Source organism: Rattus norvegicus, chromosome 1 (assembly GCF_036323735.1).
Source record: "Rattus norvegicus strain BN/NHsdMcwi chromosome 1, GRCr8, whole genome shotgun sequence".
Classification (NCBI taxonomy): Eukaryota; Metazoa; Chordata; class Mammalia; order Rodentia; family Muridae; genus Rattus; species Rattus norvegicus.
In genome coordinates, this window is record NC_086019.1 from 11,923,373 (window position 1) to 11,939,454 (window position 16,082).

The window sequence follows — 16,082 nt, forward strand, 5'->3', positions numbered from 1 at the left end:
TTAGTAATTTCCGTGATATATGTGCTATAATGTCACTAGTAGGCATATCCTGTTATTCTGGTAATCCATATGGCTCATAAACTTTATGGGTTAACTGGGCATTACAGTTATTTTCTTAAAACTAGATTGGTCTTTATGTAGGTTTGAAAACTGGTAGAGTTTTCATATCAAATTTGGCATGTTTACTGGTATCCTCTTTCTTTCTTTATATATATATATATATATTTTTATTTTTTGTTTTGAGAATAATACTGTAAATTTTTTTCTTTTCTATTTTCATTGGATATTTTTTCTTTACATTTCAAATTAACATCACCTGGTTTCCCATCCATAAAGCCCATGTTCCATCCTCCGTAACTTTCTGTCTATGAGGGTATTCCCCCACCCAACGCCCACTCCTTCCTGCCTCCCCACATTGACATTACCCTACAACTGGAGGTACAGACTTGGGATGACCAAGGGCTTCTCCTTCCACTGGTGCCCAACAGGGCAATCCTCTGCTACATATATAGCTAGAGCCATCAGTCTGCCCACGTGTACCTCTTGGGTGGTGGTTTAGTCCCTGGGAAATCTAGCTGGTTGGAATTGTTGTCCTTACGGGGTTATAAAGCCCTTCAGCTCCTTCAATTCTTTCTCTAACTCCTGCAATGGTGACCCTGTTCTCAGTTCAATGGTTGGCTGGGAGCATTCGCCTCTGTGTTTGTTGTGCTCTGGCAGAGCTTCTCAGGAGATGGATATCAGGCTCCTGACAGAATGCACTTCTTGGCATCAGCAATATTGTCTAGTTTTGGTGGCTGTATATATATGGACTCGATCTCCAGGTAGGTCAGGCTCGGAATGGCTTCAAACTTTGACTCTATATATCTTCCTATAAATATTTTTGCTCCCCCTTCTAAGAATGACTGAAGATTTGCACTTTGGTCATCCTTCTTCTTGAGCTTCATGTGGTCTGCAGATTGTATCTTGGGTAATCGAGCTTTTGGGCTAATATCCACTTATCAGTGAGCACATACCACGTGTGTTATTTTGTGATTGGGTTACCTCACTCAGAATGATATTTTCTACTTCCATATGTTTATCTATGAATTTCATGAAGTCATTGTTTTTAATTGCTGAGTAGTACTCCATTGTGTAGATGTACCACATTTTCTGTATCCATTCCTCTGTGGAAGGACATGTTGGCACTCTTCACCTGCTGGCTATTATAAGTAAGGCTGCTATGAACATAGTGGAGCATGTGTCCTTACAGTACGTTGGAACATCTTTTGGGTATATTCTGAGGACTTGTATAGCTGGGTCCTCTGGTAATACTACGTCCAATTATCTAAGCAACCTCCAGACTATTTCCAGAGTGGTTGTACCAGCTTACAATCCCACCAACAATGGAATAGTATTCCTCTTTCTCCACATCCTCACCAGCATCTCTTGTCAAGTGAGTATTTTATCTTAGATATTCTGAGAGGTGTAGGTGGAATTTCAGGGTTGTTTCGATTTGCATTTCCTTGATGACTAAGGATTCTGAACATTTCTTTAGGTACCTATTAGCCATTCCATATTCCTCAACTGAGAATTCTTTGTTTGGCTCTGTACTCCATTTTTAATAGGTTTATTTGATTCTCTGCAGTCTAACTTCTTGAGTTCTTTGTATGTATTGAATATTAGCCCTCTATTGGATGCAGGATTGGTAAAGATGTTTTCCCAATCTGTTGGTTGCTGTTTTTTCCCAATGACATTGTCCTTTGCACAATAGATGTTTTGCAATTTTATGAGGTTCCATTTGTCAATTTTTGATCTTAGAGCATAAGTCATTGGTGTTTTGTTCAGTAAATTTTCCCTAGGCTCAAATGTTCATGGCTCTTTCCCACTTTTTCTTCTGTTAGTTTGATTGTATCAAGTTTAATGTGGAGGTCCTTGATCCACTTGGACTAGAGCTTTATACGGGGCAATAAGAATGAATCAATTTTCATTTTTCTACATGCTGACCTGCAGATGAACCATCACCATTGGTTGAAGATGCTATTTTTGTCCACTGAATGGTTTTAGCTCCTTTGACAAAGATCAAGTCACAATAGTGTGTGGGTTCATTTCTAAGTCTTTGTAGGTTGATGTCATTATGCAAGTGTAGGCAAGCACAAAATAGAATGAGACCTTTCATTGGACGAGAAGGAAGGATGGGCAGGAGAAAAGTTATAGAGAGGAGGAGGAGACTGGGGAGAGAGGGGGACCAGCCGAGAGAACATGCAGGCAGATGTTAAGATTCCTCTCTGCACATTTACAGGTTGTTATCAACATTCTTAAGGGATGGATGTGTACAGGGCTTTGTATGTCTAGGTGAGCAATCATATATTACCAATTGGATTGGAGGTTATTGTGATGTGTGTTCTTTCATGTGGTGATTTAATTTAATTCAAGAGAGTTCGTGGTAGTTGGAGACATTAGGCCACCACGGAACTGGGATTTGTATGCCTGGCAAGGTGGCAACCTGTCTTGGGAACTAAACGGGCAGAGAGATTGTTGCCAAGCTTAGAGAGTAGCTATCAGTAGTGTGATATGGGATGGAGCAAGGTGGGTAAGATGTTTTGCTGGCTGAGATGAAGATATCTAACAAATATCTTGGGGCACTATGGTGCCAGACATAGTGCAGGGTAAAAGAAAACCCATTTATTACCATTTTACAACAAGTTTTTCAAATCTATTCCACTGACCTACCTGCTTGTCTATGCCGCAATACCATACACTTTTTTTTAATCATGATTCCTCTGTAATACAGCTTGAGGTCAGGGATGATGATTCCTCCCACAAGTTCTTTTATTTTGAGGACAGTTTTTGCTATCCTTGGGGTTTTTTTGTTTGTTTTGCTTTGTTTTGTTGTTTTTTTTTTTGTTGTTATTTCACATGAATTTGCAAATTGCTTTCTCAAACTCTATGAAGAATTATAATCTGTGTGTCAGCACTCCTAGAGACCAGCTTTGTCCTAGCAGGATCTGGATACAGAGAGTTGTGTCACAGGGTCAGCTATGGGCTCAGGCTTAGACCAGAAGGATCTTGTCCCAGACTGCTCCTGGGTTCCTGTGTCCTGGAGGCTCCAGGATGGTCCCTTGGAGTATAACTGGTGGTCTTACCTCTGCTCTCAGGTGTGTCAAAGCTCCTGAAGATTTGCTTTCAACTCTGAGTGCAGGCAGAGACTGAAAGTTTCCTGTCCCTGACTACTCCTAGATTCCGGTGTTCAGAGGGGTCTAGGTGGGTGTCTCTTGGGCCAGGAATTTGAGGAGAAGTGGTGGTCTGCACTTGTGAGAGTCCACCTCTCTCCCCCATGGGATTTTGGTACAGGGTGATGTGGGACCGGGTCAACTCCAGGCACAGGCAGAAACCTGAAGGATCCTGTCCTGGTATCTTTTTTCTTTAACTCATGTTTGGGAGGATATGTTTGTGAAATTTTATGATTGTAGCTTATGAAAATTCTAGGAGATATAATCTCATGGACAACCCCCTGACATTCTGGCATTTATGATCTTTCTGCTCCCTCTTCCACAAAGGTTCCTTAGCCTCAAGTGAAGAAATATGGAGTATGGGAGAAATAATCTTCCCCAGGGAAGCACACACCAATTGGTTATACAGTACCAAATACTCAGTCCTTAGAGTATAAATAAAAAAAAATTATACAAACAGAACAGGTTATATTTATGAATATTTAGATGTATGCATATGTTCATGCAAGAAAATTAAAGAAAATACAGGCATGAAATTGAAAGTGAGCAAAGAATGGTATTTGGGAGAATTTAGAGAAATGTTGTAATTATATTATAATCTCAAAAATAGAAATTAAAATGTTGTTATAAAGGGAGTCACTAATGACTATCAACTTTACAGCTAGCAACTCCTTTTAAAAAAATCCATTGCAGAAAAAAGATACAACTGTTCAAAATTTGGAGAAAAAAACGATGCTTCGGTGCCCAGTCCCAATTCATATATGTAAGGGAAAATTCTTCTACTTAAGGCTCAGGAAACATCATTGTACTTGGAAGGGAAATTTTGCTAGTCAGAAGATTAGAAGTAATAGCTACTTTGGGGCTGAATTGCTTAAAAATGTTAGTGAAGCTATGCCCATTAAGTTTCAAGCATCTGGCTTTTTTTCTTAGATATTTTATGTATTAACATTTCAAATAATATCTCTTTCCCCCCCTCCCATTATGCCTCCCCTGATTCTATGAAGATGTTCCCACTCCCACCCACCCACTCCCACCTCAACATCCTGGCATTCCTCTACACTGGGGAAAGGAGTCTTCATAGGACCAATGGCTTCTACTCCTATTGATGACAGACACTGCCATCCTCTGCTACAAAACACTGCTGGAGCCATGGGTCCCTCCATGTGTACTCTTTGGTTGGTGATTTAATCCCTGGGAGTTCTGGGGGAGATCTGGTTGGTTGATATTGCTGTTTTTCCTATGGGGTTGCAAACTCATTCAGCTCCTTCAGTCCTTTCTCTAACACCAGCCCTACAAAGTATCTGGCTTCTTAAGGAATACCTGACAATACCTACAGACAATGCCAAAGGACAGATTAGAAGCTAACATGGAAGAGGGAAATCTCAAGACAAAAACGAAGGACCACAGTTGATTGAGGATTTCAGAAAGACTAAGCTAGTATTCCTCAGGGAAAAGATTGCTAATTTGTTATCCAGTACCAACTGACCAACTCTGATATCAAATACACACAAGGAGCAAGAAGTGGATTCAGTGAGGTATATCTGTGATGTGATGTGGAGTGTGTGTGTGTGTGTGTGTGTGTGTGTGTGTGTGTGTGTGAAAAGAAAAATGGTCACTGGAGGATTCTGATGAGGAAAGGGAAGGTAGAAAGTGATGTGATTATATTTTAATTAAAAACCTTATGAGTGAATTCTTTAATGATGAGAAACAAAGAAACAAACAAAACAGAAATAAAAACAAAATACTATGGATCCTTGCTCCAGTGCCAGTAGCTTCTGTGAACCACCAGGCACCTACGTGTAATGAAGTTCGCATTCATAGATCTTCACATCTGCCCCGTATCATTTCATTTCACATATAAGGATACCTTGAAATGTTTATAAACAGAACTGATGGCAAGACTTTCCCCAGCTCTTTCACACACTAGAAAGTTTTGTTTGCTCCCTGACTTTTGACAGGACAGTTCTGATGGCTATTAGAAATCTCATGGGGTTGGGGATTTAGCTCAGTGGTAGAGCACTTGCCTAGCAAGTGTAAGGCCCTGGGTTCGGTCCCCAGCTCCGAAAAAGAAAGAAAAGAAATCTCATGCCCCAGTAACATGTAATCCCCCCAGTTCCCAACCTAGTGTTTTCAAATTTTATCTCCAGAATTTCTTTTTAGGCATCGGCTGGCATTCTCATGGTGGATAATTAAAATATAATAAGTCATGTTTCTCTAGATGCTTTCAAGATTTTCTCTTATGCTTTAAAATTGGATGAAAATGTAGCATCTGGAGTCTCCTTTGGTTCATCTTCTTTGACTGTGCTAAGCATCTCAAATGAGTGCTTAACATGAATTTTTTTCAATGAATGAAGTTTTCATTCATCATTTTGTGTCTTATTCTGTATACTGTATCTCTTTTTCAGAAAACACTTTTAGAGAGTTCCATAATGCAAATGTTTGTCTTTTTAATGATATTTCAGTAAGTGTCTTGGTCCCTTTGTTCTTTTTTTCCCAGTTGTGATATTTCATTTGTCTCTTTTCCATGTTTGCTGTTTCTTTCCTTTTTTTGTATATTTAAATCTCTCATGTATCCCTAATGAAGTTTGGTTGTAGTTATTGCATTCACAGCTACCAAATTCAAGTTTATTATCAGACCATAGTTTCTATCTGTATTACTACTGAGTTGTTTGCAGTTGTTTTATCTATGGCTTTTGTATTACCTTTGTGTTTTAGATGCTTTCTCACCTTGTATATTTCCCTGTTCACATGTAGTCACTTGCTGGTTTTCTTTGTATATGTAATAAGGGTTTTTAAAACTAGTATTATTATTTATTTGCTTTTATGTTCCAAGTGACTTAAAGGTATAAAACTCACTGATTAATCTATGTTGGGCCTACATTTAGAGTAGTCTTCTTACCTTGGCCACATGATGCCAGGATTACAAGTTTGAGAGTTCACATCTAGCTGAGAAGAATATTCTTGTCATTGAGGAGGACAAATTTCAGCTGAAAAAAATATACACAATTACGTAGATCTCTAATCCTTTCCATATATATTTTATATATATACATATATATGTATATACATATATATTACATTTTACTGCTTGAGATCCAATTCAGTTACCACATGCTTCACCCTTACTACATCTTTCCAAGTTCATTTCCATATTAAGGTTCCTATGTCTGATGAAACCTCAGCTACCATGAAACCTCAGCATACCATAAAACTTCTATGATTTTATTCCCGTTGATCACTTTTATGTCACCTTAATCCTTGAACCAAGGAGGACAGTCTAAATAGAGTTCTCATTCCTGTTCAGCACTGGCAGTGCACTTTTTTAATCACAGCATCATCAGGATGTCCACTTATACAAATGTGGAATTCTACTTCTGTACAGTCTAAAGAAGCAATCAGCAGGTAAAGCAGAGATCCTCAACACTTGCTGGACAGTTTCCTTTTATATACAGTTTTCATAGTGCAGGTTACTCCAGAAACATGCAAATGAAGCCACAGTATTGGTTTGTTTCTGCATTAAGAATTTAATATTTAAGCCATCTCTTGGAAGCGATAATATTTAATGGATTGTAGTGATGTTACAAAAATTACATCAGTTTATTTCAGCAATACTTTGTGCGTGTGAGTGTGTGTGTGTGTGTGTGTGTGTGTGTGTGTGTGTGTGTGTGTGTGTGTGTGTGTGTTGGCAGATAGATCTGGGTATACTATTTTGCCTTCTCGGAATTTTCCCAGTAAATATGTTTCAAACCAAATTTTAAAGCAAGCATATACCTTCCTCAAATTCTCCTTTATAGAAATAAGTATAGTAAGTGATGTTGAAAATAGATTTGTAGCCAAACTATATTAATTTTAGTTAAAGGTAATAGCTTCAGATTAAAATATATTTCATTGATAAAATCATAATTTCCCACTTTGTCATTGTAGACAGCGCATAATACTTAACAGTATTAAAATCTCTGAAAGGGGCTAGCTTTTCATTTGTATTCTTTACTTTTTTCCGTTCATTGTTTGGTCAATTTAAATTGCTAGTTTCTTGTATCCAAGGATCTCTTTAGAAAAGCAAGCAGAGCTGTGAACCCTAAAGCTTGTCAGTTCTAGCAGTACACATTGTGTTTTTAGGTTAAGTTTGAATGAGAGTCATCATGTCAAACACTTGTATTGGGTGATTTAATCCTTTGTTAGGGCATGCTTCACCTTAAACTGAGAGTTACAATCTTCCCGGCTCCCAGGAGTAATATGGATAGTCAAAGAGATATAATAGCAGATACAATCAAAGCTCATATCATTATCCCTTGTTCTGGGGAAACTGAGTTTCTTCCAGAAAGGGTCATGTGACCTGAATTGGCCAATCAAAATGCCATGTGTCAAACACAGATGGAACCAGGGTAATAACTTCTGGAAACCACTTCAATGATCTCTTCTCCCTGTTCAGACAATGAGAAAAGTGCATTCTCTAAATAAACATGAAGAATAGCGATCTATAACTGGATCTGATCAAGAGGAAAATAGAGAAAGAAAGAAATAATAGTGTAAAACTGAGATTAGGCTGTGAATAACTACACTTTGGAATAAGAAGAATGTCACTGTGCTATATAACTTATCAATTAAAAAAACATTTTGGAAACTTTGAACACATTTTAAGTCATAATGTTATCTGAAACACAGTCAACTGATATGATATTATGATTTTATTTGCATTGTTTTTAGCAAGATATCTTATTTTCTATGCAGAAAGTTAGAAGATTTCATGGTCAATGAATATGAGGAAGCCATCATATCTGTAAAAAGAGTGAACTCCGCAGTTTCAAAAACTGTACTGCATAGCCATATAATTAACATGGTGCACCAAATTAATAATTTAGCAACTTTATAGTATATGTTTTATTATTAAAATAATTTCTAATGTTTGGATATTATTTTCTTTATGTGTAGACTATTATATTACTTCAGATGTAATTAGAGGCTCATTTGATCACCGAAATTATTATCATTTTGTCTATAAATTGTATGACAAATTAATATTCATTTGGAGCAAACAAAATGCACTTTGAGACTTCGCTAAGATGAAATAAAGGTTGACGTGGACAACGTACTCATATGAGTTCTATGAGAACAGCTCACTTACACTATGGATAGTATGTCAATATGTCTTATTATAAATGGTTGGATGATCTGATTTAAATAGATTCATGGATTATTATAAAACCACATGAGGCAACTAATGGAAAAATGTAACGTTTTGAGTTCAGAAAATGGTTGGGATTAATCAACAAAGATCAAAATGATATATGAATGGAAGTCCTAAAAGGATTTCTAAAAACTTCAAAAGCACATCAAAGTGTTATGTGTAAAGGACAACTATCCTAGAACTTTAAAATATGTCAACTTATTAAATACCTACTCTGAGGCAGGAATATTTGAGTAAAATAGGATAATACTGATTATTTTACAATTTTCACGTATTATCTTATGCTTATTAGGAAAAGGAACATCTTAGTCTCTCTTGCACTGAGCCCCATCTCTGTTATATTTTATAGTGTAGAAGTTTAATGATTTAGTAGAAAGAAATCTCAGTTTGTAGTGAATATTTGAAAACTGTTCCAACATCTGTGAAGGCGATTGAGAATATTTAACTTTGCAAAAAAAGAATACTTAACAACTAATAATAATTGTTTGCAAATAGTTGGAATACTGTAATATGTGAAAGAGTATTCAAGTTTTCTTAATCTCCAGAGTACAGAAATAGTATCAATCCATTGAAATTTTGAGAAAAGTACATTCAGCTCTGTGCAAGATTTTTTTATGCACTGAACAGTATAATAATGTAACACTTCAGAAATTACAGAATGACAATGTTATCGCTTCTCGGCCTTTTGGCTAAGATCAAGTGCAGAATGACAATGTTAGAGATATATATCTTTCAGAAACAGAAACAATTTCTCTTCTTCACAAGATAAATTTCACATTTATATCATTTAAAATGTTAGAATAGCAAGTATTCATGTCATTTATATTAAACTGCAAAGTAAGTTTGAATGAGTTAAGCACAGACTGGTATGATTAAAATAGGAATTAAAACCATAGGCCATCCAAAAATAAGCTCACAGTTAATGATCTCAGAGGAATTAATATGATTTCTACAGTCTTATCTACTCTCTAAATTTGATAGTTAATATAAGCCCTACAAGCAACACTATGGTAAATGCATGCAGGAACAATTTCGGCAAGGTTTCCTCAAACAAAATGAGAGTTATGTGAACGGTGGCTCTAAAATGAGGATAGACAAGAATGTCAATCTTTCAATGGTAACTTTGCTATGGTTCCTAGATATTGTATATAGTCATTCCAAGATTTAAATATCCTCAGAATGATCTCACAGAGTCATTTTAGCTAAGATCAGATAATAAATGGAAACTGACTCTTAAAATTCACAAGTTGGCTTTATTGGAAAATTAGCAATTCTGGAAAGAATTTGTGCATTTGTTTGGCATGTATTCATACATACATGTATGCCTGTATGTACATATACAAACACATATATTGTTGTGTATGATCTTTTGATAGCCCGTCATAAAATTTGGCTCTGTTTTAGAAGATGAATATTAATAGACCAAAATTAAACTGTGATTCTAGATACAAAATCTTTTCCATAATAGCTTTAGGCAGAATCTTGTATGTATCATAAAGTTTTCGAGGGGATTACTTAAGTTTTAATTCAACTTAAAAAAAGCTCTAACATTGTTTACTCTAATGTGATCCAGAGAATGTATGCATTTTTATAGTGTCATTTGTTTACTCTATTCATGATAATAATTCAAAACTACTAATAAAACTTTTAAGTGTGTGGATCCATTGTTAAGGTACATATGCCGTAGTGTTGAACAAACATCTTTCACAGTCACAGAGAGAAGTGTCAAGCCCAGAATTTGAAAGCTAATATGGAGAGTCAGAAAATCGTGTTTGTCTATTGGGGTCAAAAGGAAAATGACTTGTAAGCATTTTTGGCTTGAAAGAAAATAGTCTACTTTTTATATTCTTCCATTGCTTTGTCTGCCATGAATCTTATAAGTCTGAGTATAACCTTCCCAGAAAAATATCACCACTACATATCTAACTCACGGTATCAAACAACTTGTCATTCTGAACATACAATCAAGTAGAGTCTGTAATAGTAAAATGATCTGTGTGTGAGAATCATGAAACCTCTGTCAGTGAATAACAGAAACATCTTAAGATAGGCATCTATGGTGATGATTTTAATGTAGAATGATAGCCCATAGAAAATAGAGATCCTGCATACCACTGGAACACCACAGAGACAATGACTATTTACCCAGGGTAAACTGGCTCTGCTGGAAAACAATGAGCACTCATGGCACTTCAAGTGTCTATGAAGTTGTAATTACCCAAAATTAATTCTCAGGATCATGAAATCACAGGTATGACTAGGCCTCCTGACATGCAATTACAAAATATGTTACTTCTTACATAGTATTTAAAGGCAATAGATAAATGTAATGGGTAGTGCAAGTCCTGGAATCATCTGCATGATTATACCAACATCTACCTTTCATGCCTATGCCACGTTGGTACCATCTTTAATGAGTTCATAGAGGAAGGAAATTTCTGAGCTTGGTCCACTTTCTACAGTTACAGGGTTATAACCTGGATTTGTAAGGATCCATGATTTGCTAAGGAATAACACCCAGACTCAGATTCTCAGATAGTATTTAGATGCAGAGTGTTTCATTCTTTAGAAGTCCACCATGCTGGGGTATCCTATCACTAAGAGAGTTAACCAAGTCAGCTTGCAGTCACATTAAGAAGATTCCAGTATAAATGACCTTTATCTTCTTAGTCCATCCCTAGGGACATTCTATTTCCAGGTTGTAAAGTTGGAAACTTGCTGAGGAAGTAGCTGAGGAAGTTTGGAGACTGCTGCTGGCCCATTGTCCTTGTCTTAGACCAGGTGGTATGGCAGCTTTTGAGGCTTGGCCTTGCCTAGTCTTGCCCAGTCCTGAACTGCCAATTTGAAACCTGTAATGGAGTAAGCCTAGCTTTCTCAGGTCAAAGGGAAGGTTGTATTTATACAATATAACTCTTAGAATGGTCTCAAAGAAAGGAAACACTGTCCCTTTCAGCATGCAGGCTCTGAATGGCCATCTCCTGATTCTCTGCTTTAAACTTTGATTCCATATCCCCTCCTGTCGCGCGCCCAATGTCCCGCCAGCAAGAACGACGCGCGGCAACAGGATTCTTCTGCGAGCAAGCCTTTACTGTGTTACAGCTCTTCTCAGTGTTACAGCTCTTCTCAGTGTTACAGCTCTTCTCAGTGTTACAGCTCTTCTCAGTGTTACAGCTCTTCTCAGTGTTACAGCTCTTCTCAGTGTTACAGCTCTTCTGAACAGGGACCCCGAGCAGCAAAATCGCTCGGCTTATATAGACAGCAGTATGCTAATTATCTCTCAGGGATTGGTGGGGCTTGGATCACCCCACTACTTGTCCTCCAGGGATTGGCGGAGAATGAATCACCTCATTAGCATATTAACGGTCAACTAACACCTGGTGAATAAACCGCACATGTGCAGTACCGCTGTTCACCACTAGAGGGAGCCCTAGCAAGGGGACAAGCCTGCACATGCGCAGTAAGTCGTTTATATCCAGACAAGGCTGGATGTCGGCGCCATCTTTGTTTCGCCGCGCCGCTCTCTACATCTCCCCCTTTTTTGTTTAATAAAATGACTGGTCTAGATCTGGGTGTCACGTCAATCTTGTCATTGCTCCTGTCTTAGGTCGTTCTCATCCAAACTCGGCCTTACCCGTCATAGAGTTACCCTATCGCCACCGGGCCCCGTGTCTTAGGTTGGTCCGAGTTCGAGGAAAGTTGCCCGTCCCTGGATACAATGACTCCACATGACTGTGACAAAAATGATCTAGGGCGAACTCTTGATCTTTCAAAGAGGCCAGCCATATGTTGGGAGAAGTACCCTTTTTAATGGTGGTCATAGCCTGGTAAACAACCATTTTGTGTCTGGCATGTTCTCTTTTTAAACAGCCAATAAGCCAGAGACCTACTCCGCATCCCAGGAGGACAATAGCTCCCCGGGACAAACATGTCTGCCCACTCCTTGAAAAGGGAGAAAGCATTGGTAATCCATGAGGTAAAGTCTTCAACTGTGATGGGGTCCAGCGTAGTGCTGTTGAGGACAGCAATCTGCATCAGCAATTGTCTTGATAGTTGCTCTGCTTTCATGGACCAGTTTCCTTTCAGATAATTCGAGATTTCTTTGCTCTGTTGAAAATTCTGAGAAAAGTTAGCTCGCAAAGGAATAATGTATAAACCTCAAAGGGAGGAAACACAAGACAGCTGTGTCATATGATATAGTGCTTCAATTTGTTCTTGAACTAAATCTATCCTTTGATTGGCTAATAGAAGGCCAGATGCCAAATGGGTATTAAATTCTTTCTTGTATCTCTAGTGCCTCTGTAGTTCTTTCTACAATCTGATTGACAGTCTCAGCCGTCTGTATTTGATTGGTCATAGTAATTGTAGCTGTGGTAGCTGTAGCATCAGTCAGCACAATGGCTGAAATTATGGCTGTCGTAATTCCAAAATCTCTTCAGCAAATTAAGGATAGGAAAGCTATCTGGGTTTGCCTCCACTGGGATTGGCACAAAGGAGGGAATCTTAACCATCACTGTGGTGTCATTGGTGTCATCCCAGCATCCAGCTAAATAGCAGACTACATCAGAGCTATCACAATTTAAAGCACCACTGTTTACATCAGTGCTTATCAGAAAGAAAAAAGGTGATCTAACATTTACTGAAGTACTAGTGGCAGTATTATTTGCCAAGAGGTTATTATATTGAATATTGGTCAAACTGGTATCATTTTTTCTGGTAGCTGAAACATTATACAGCACGAAGTTCTCACCCATCAACGTAGCAAAGGGGGTCAGGGATGTATATGCCCCTTGCTCATTGGACAGCACCCATTGAAACCAACGTCAGAGATTATGTTTGTCAGTCTTATTCTCAAAACAGTAGAATTGCTATGAACTGGCATGGGTACTGGCCAGGATCTGGCAATAGCCCACAAGGTGAGCGAATTAACCTGTATTACCATTCCTAGTAGTAATAGTAGGGTTCGTAGTCTCATCTTTAGGAAGAGCAGAAGACAATCTTCGAGTCAAACGCTCAGGTACCCAAATTGGATTTTCTTGATTCTGCGGAAAAACACAAATCGCTCCCCTAGATCTCGAAATCACGGGATCTGGGCCACGCCATTCATCAGTTAAGACATCCTTCCACTTTACTTCTGCATTAGTTATAGGTGTAGTAGCAGCATGGCGATCTGCAGCAGAGCGGCCATGTGCATCCAAAATTAAGAAATTTAGAGTAAAAAGAGCCAAAGAAAGTTGTCCTTTTGGTGTTTGGCCGCTGGCAATTCCCTCTTTTTGTTTTTGTATAAGCTCTTTTAAGGTACGATGTACTCTTTTCACAATTCCTTGACCCTGGGGATTGTATGGTAAGCCTGTAGTATGACCGACCTGCATTGTCTGGCAAAATGTCTGAAAGAACTTTGTAGTGTAGGCAGGCCCATTGTCTTTCTTGAGACTATCAGGGTTTCCCCAGGCTGTCCATGCCTCTAAGCAATGGATAATGGCATTACGAGCCTTTTCACCAGTCATCAGAGTAGCGTGTATAATACCGGAACAGGTATCAACAGAAACATGAGCATATTTTAAATTTTATCAGTTTTATGTCAACTTTTTGTTATCAATGTTACATTTTTTAAACCATATCCAATAACTTAAAAGCCAATAGTCCATAACCAAGGCATGTAGAGAATATTTATACATTTAAAACCAATCAGAAAACAAAATTGAAGTGGCTACACATATCTTAGCTACAGGTGCAAGGCTCCAAGGGCCGATTGAAACTGCTTTTTTAAGAGAAGCACCTTGTCACTTGCTAAATCTCCTTGAGACCAGGAATCCAAGTAGGCACACTCAAGTTTATCTTTTTGTTTGATTCTCCTGAATAAATTTTTAGGCGGTCTACCTCTATCAAATCTGATCAGTATGACTCTGTGAGGTTTTCAGAGCCTAATCACATACCTAGCAATAGCCTCAACTTGAGCCACAACAAAAGCTGCACTGACCCCATTTTTTATCTCTGTCTTCTCTCTGTTCCTTTTATCTCCTTTTCTTTTCTTTTTTTTCTTTCGAGACCTTTTCTCCCTCTGACATACTTTCTTGTTGCTCTGTAAGGACCCTCTGACCTGTCCTAACAGCTTCCTCACATCGTTTATCCTCTAAGCAGGCAGGGACCATTTGCCAAAGAGGTTTTGGTCCGGGCTTAAGCTTGCCGTCAGTGGCTTCTCTATCCCACACAAAGAAAAAAAGAAACAAAATTACCAGCCTTGTCCACAAAGGATCCATAACTTTAGGTTTCTTCACAGTGGCTCTCCACCTAGGCCCATATCTTTCTTCCTCATATATGGCTGCCTCTTCCTCTAATTCCTCCTCCTCCAACTCTGACAACTCATGCTCAGAGTCACTACCAGTCAGTTCTAAGGCTTCTGATTCTTTTAATGGATACAAAGTATCCTCTCCGGATGACTTGTACTTCATCCTCTGGGGTATAGCTATTTTTTCCTCCAGCGGCATTTCTTCCGCCTTTTGTATCTCTTTCACTTTTGTTTTAGTAACCTTTTTCTTTTTGCGCGCTCCTAATTTCTCACTCTGCTCCGTTTCTGACATGCTCTCTTGAATGTTCTGTCCTGCCTTGACTATGTCCTCACATTTTAACACAACTAGTAAGAAGACAACAGTCACTATAAAAACGAGCAACAATCCCTCCATGGCAAGACTAAATCCAAAAAGGGGCATGCCTCTCGGAGCTTGCCTTTTAATTTACCTTCTCGCAGTTCTGAATCCTCTTCAGCACACTGAAGGGTCCCCTCGGCACCGGCGATGTTGGTTCCCAGGTCTCGGCACCACTTGTCGCGCGCCCAATGTCCCGCCAGCAAGAACGACGCGCGGCAACAGGATTCTTCTGCGAGCAAGCCTTTACTGTGTTACAGCTCTTCTCAGTGTTACAGCTCTTCTCAGTGTTACAGCTCTTCTCAGTGTTACAGCTCTTCTCAGTGTTACAGCTCTTCTCAGTGTTACAGCTCTTCTCAGTGTTACAGCTCTTCTCAGTGTTACAGCTCTTCTGAACAGGGACCCCGAGCAGCAAAATCGCTCGGCTTATATAGACAGCAGTATGCTAATTATCTCTCAGGGATTGGTGGGGCTTGGATCACCCCACTACTTGTCCTCCAGGGATTGGCGGAGAATGAATCACCTCATTAGCATATTAACGGTCAACTAACACCTGGTGAATAAACCGCACATGTGCAGTACCGCTGTTCACCACTAGAGGGAGCCCTAGCAAGGGGACAAGCCTGCACATGCGCAGTAAGTCGTTTATATCCAGACAAGGCTGGATGTCGGCGCCATCTTTGTTTCGCCGCGCCGCTCTCTACACCCTCCTATGGATATTTTCCCCTTTTAAGAAGGAATGGGAGCATCCGCATTTTGGTCATCCTTCTTGTTGAGCTTCCTGTGGTCTGTGGATTGCATCTTGGGTAATTCGAGCTTTTCAGAACAACAATGCCAACCAACCAGAGCTTCCACGGAGTAAACCACTACCAAAAGACTATACATGGACTGACCCAGGGCTCCAACTGCATATGTAGCAGAGAATAGCCTTGTTGGGGCACCAAGGGAAGGGGAAACCCTTCTTCCTGCCAAGTGCTGGGGGATATGGGGGGGTGGGAAGTAAGGGGGGTGTATGGGGGAGGGGGGAGGGGAAGGGATGGGGGC

The 16,082-nt window shown here is 39.1% G+C and overlaps 1 long non-coding RNA gene across 1 annotated transcript in view; it reads right to left on the minus strand.

Annotated features, from left to right (window-relative positions):
• LOC134484950 (uncharacterized) overlaps positions 1 to 15,765 on the minus strand; it is a 39,323-nt gene extending 23,558 nt beyond the window's left edge. The window contains exons 1-2 of the long non-coding RNA XR_010062759.1: positions 15,133 to 15,765; positions 6,109 to 6,196 (exon numbers count right to left, since the gene is read on the minus strand). This is a non-coding gene — a long non-coding RNA (uncharacterized LOC134484950). The remainder of the gene's footprint in view (positions 1 to 6,108; positions 6,197 to 15,132) is intronic.
• Between the last annotated feature and the right edge of the window lie 317 nt (positions 15,766 to 16,082).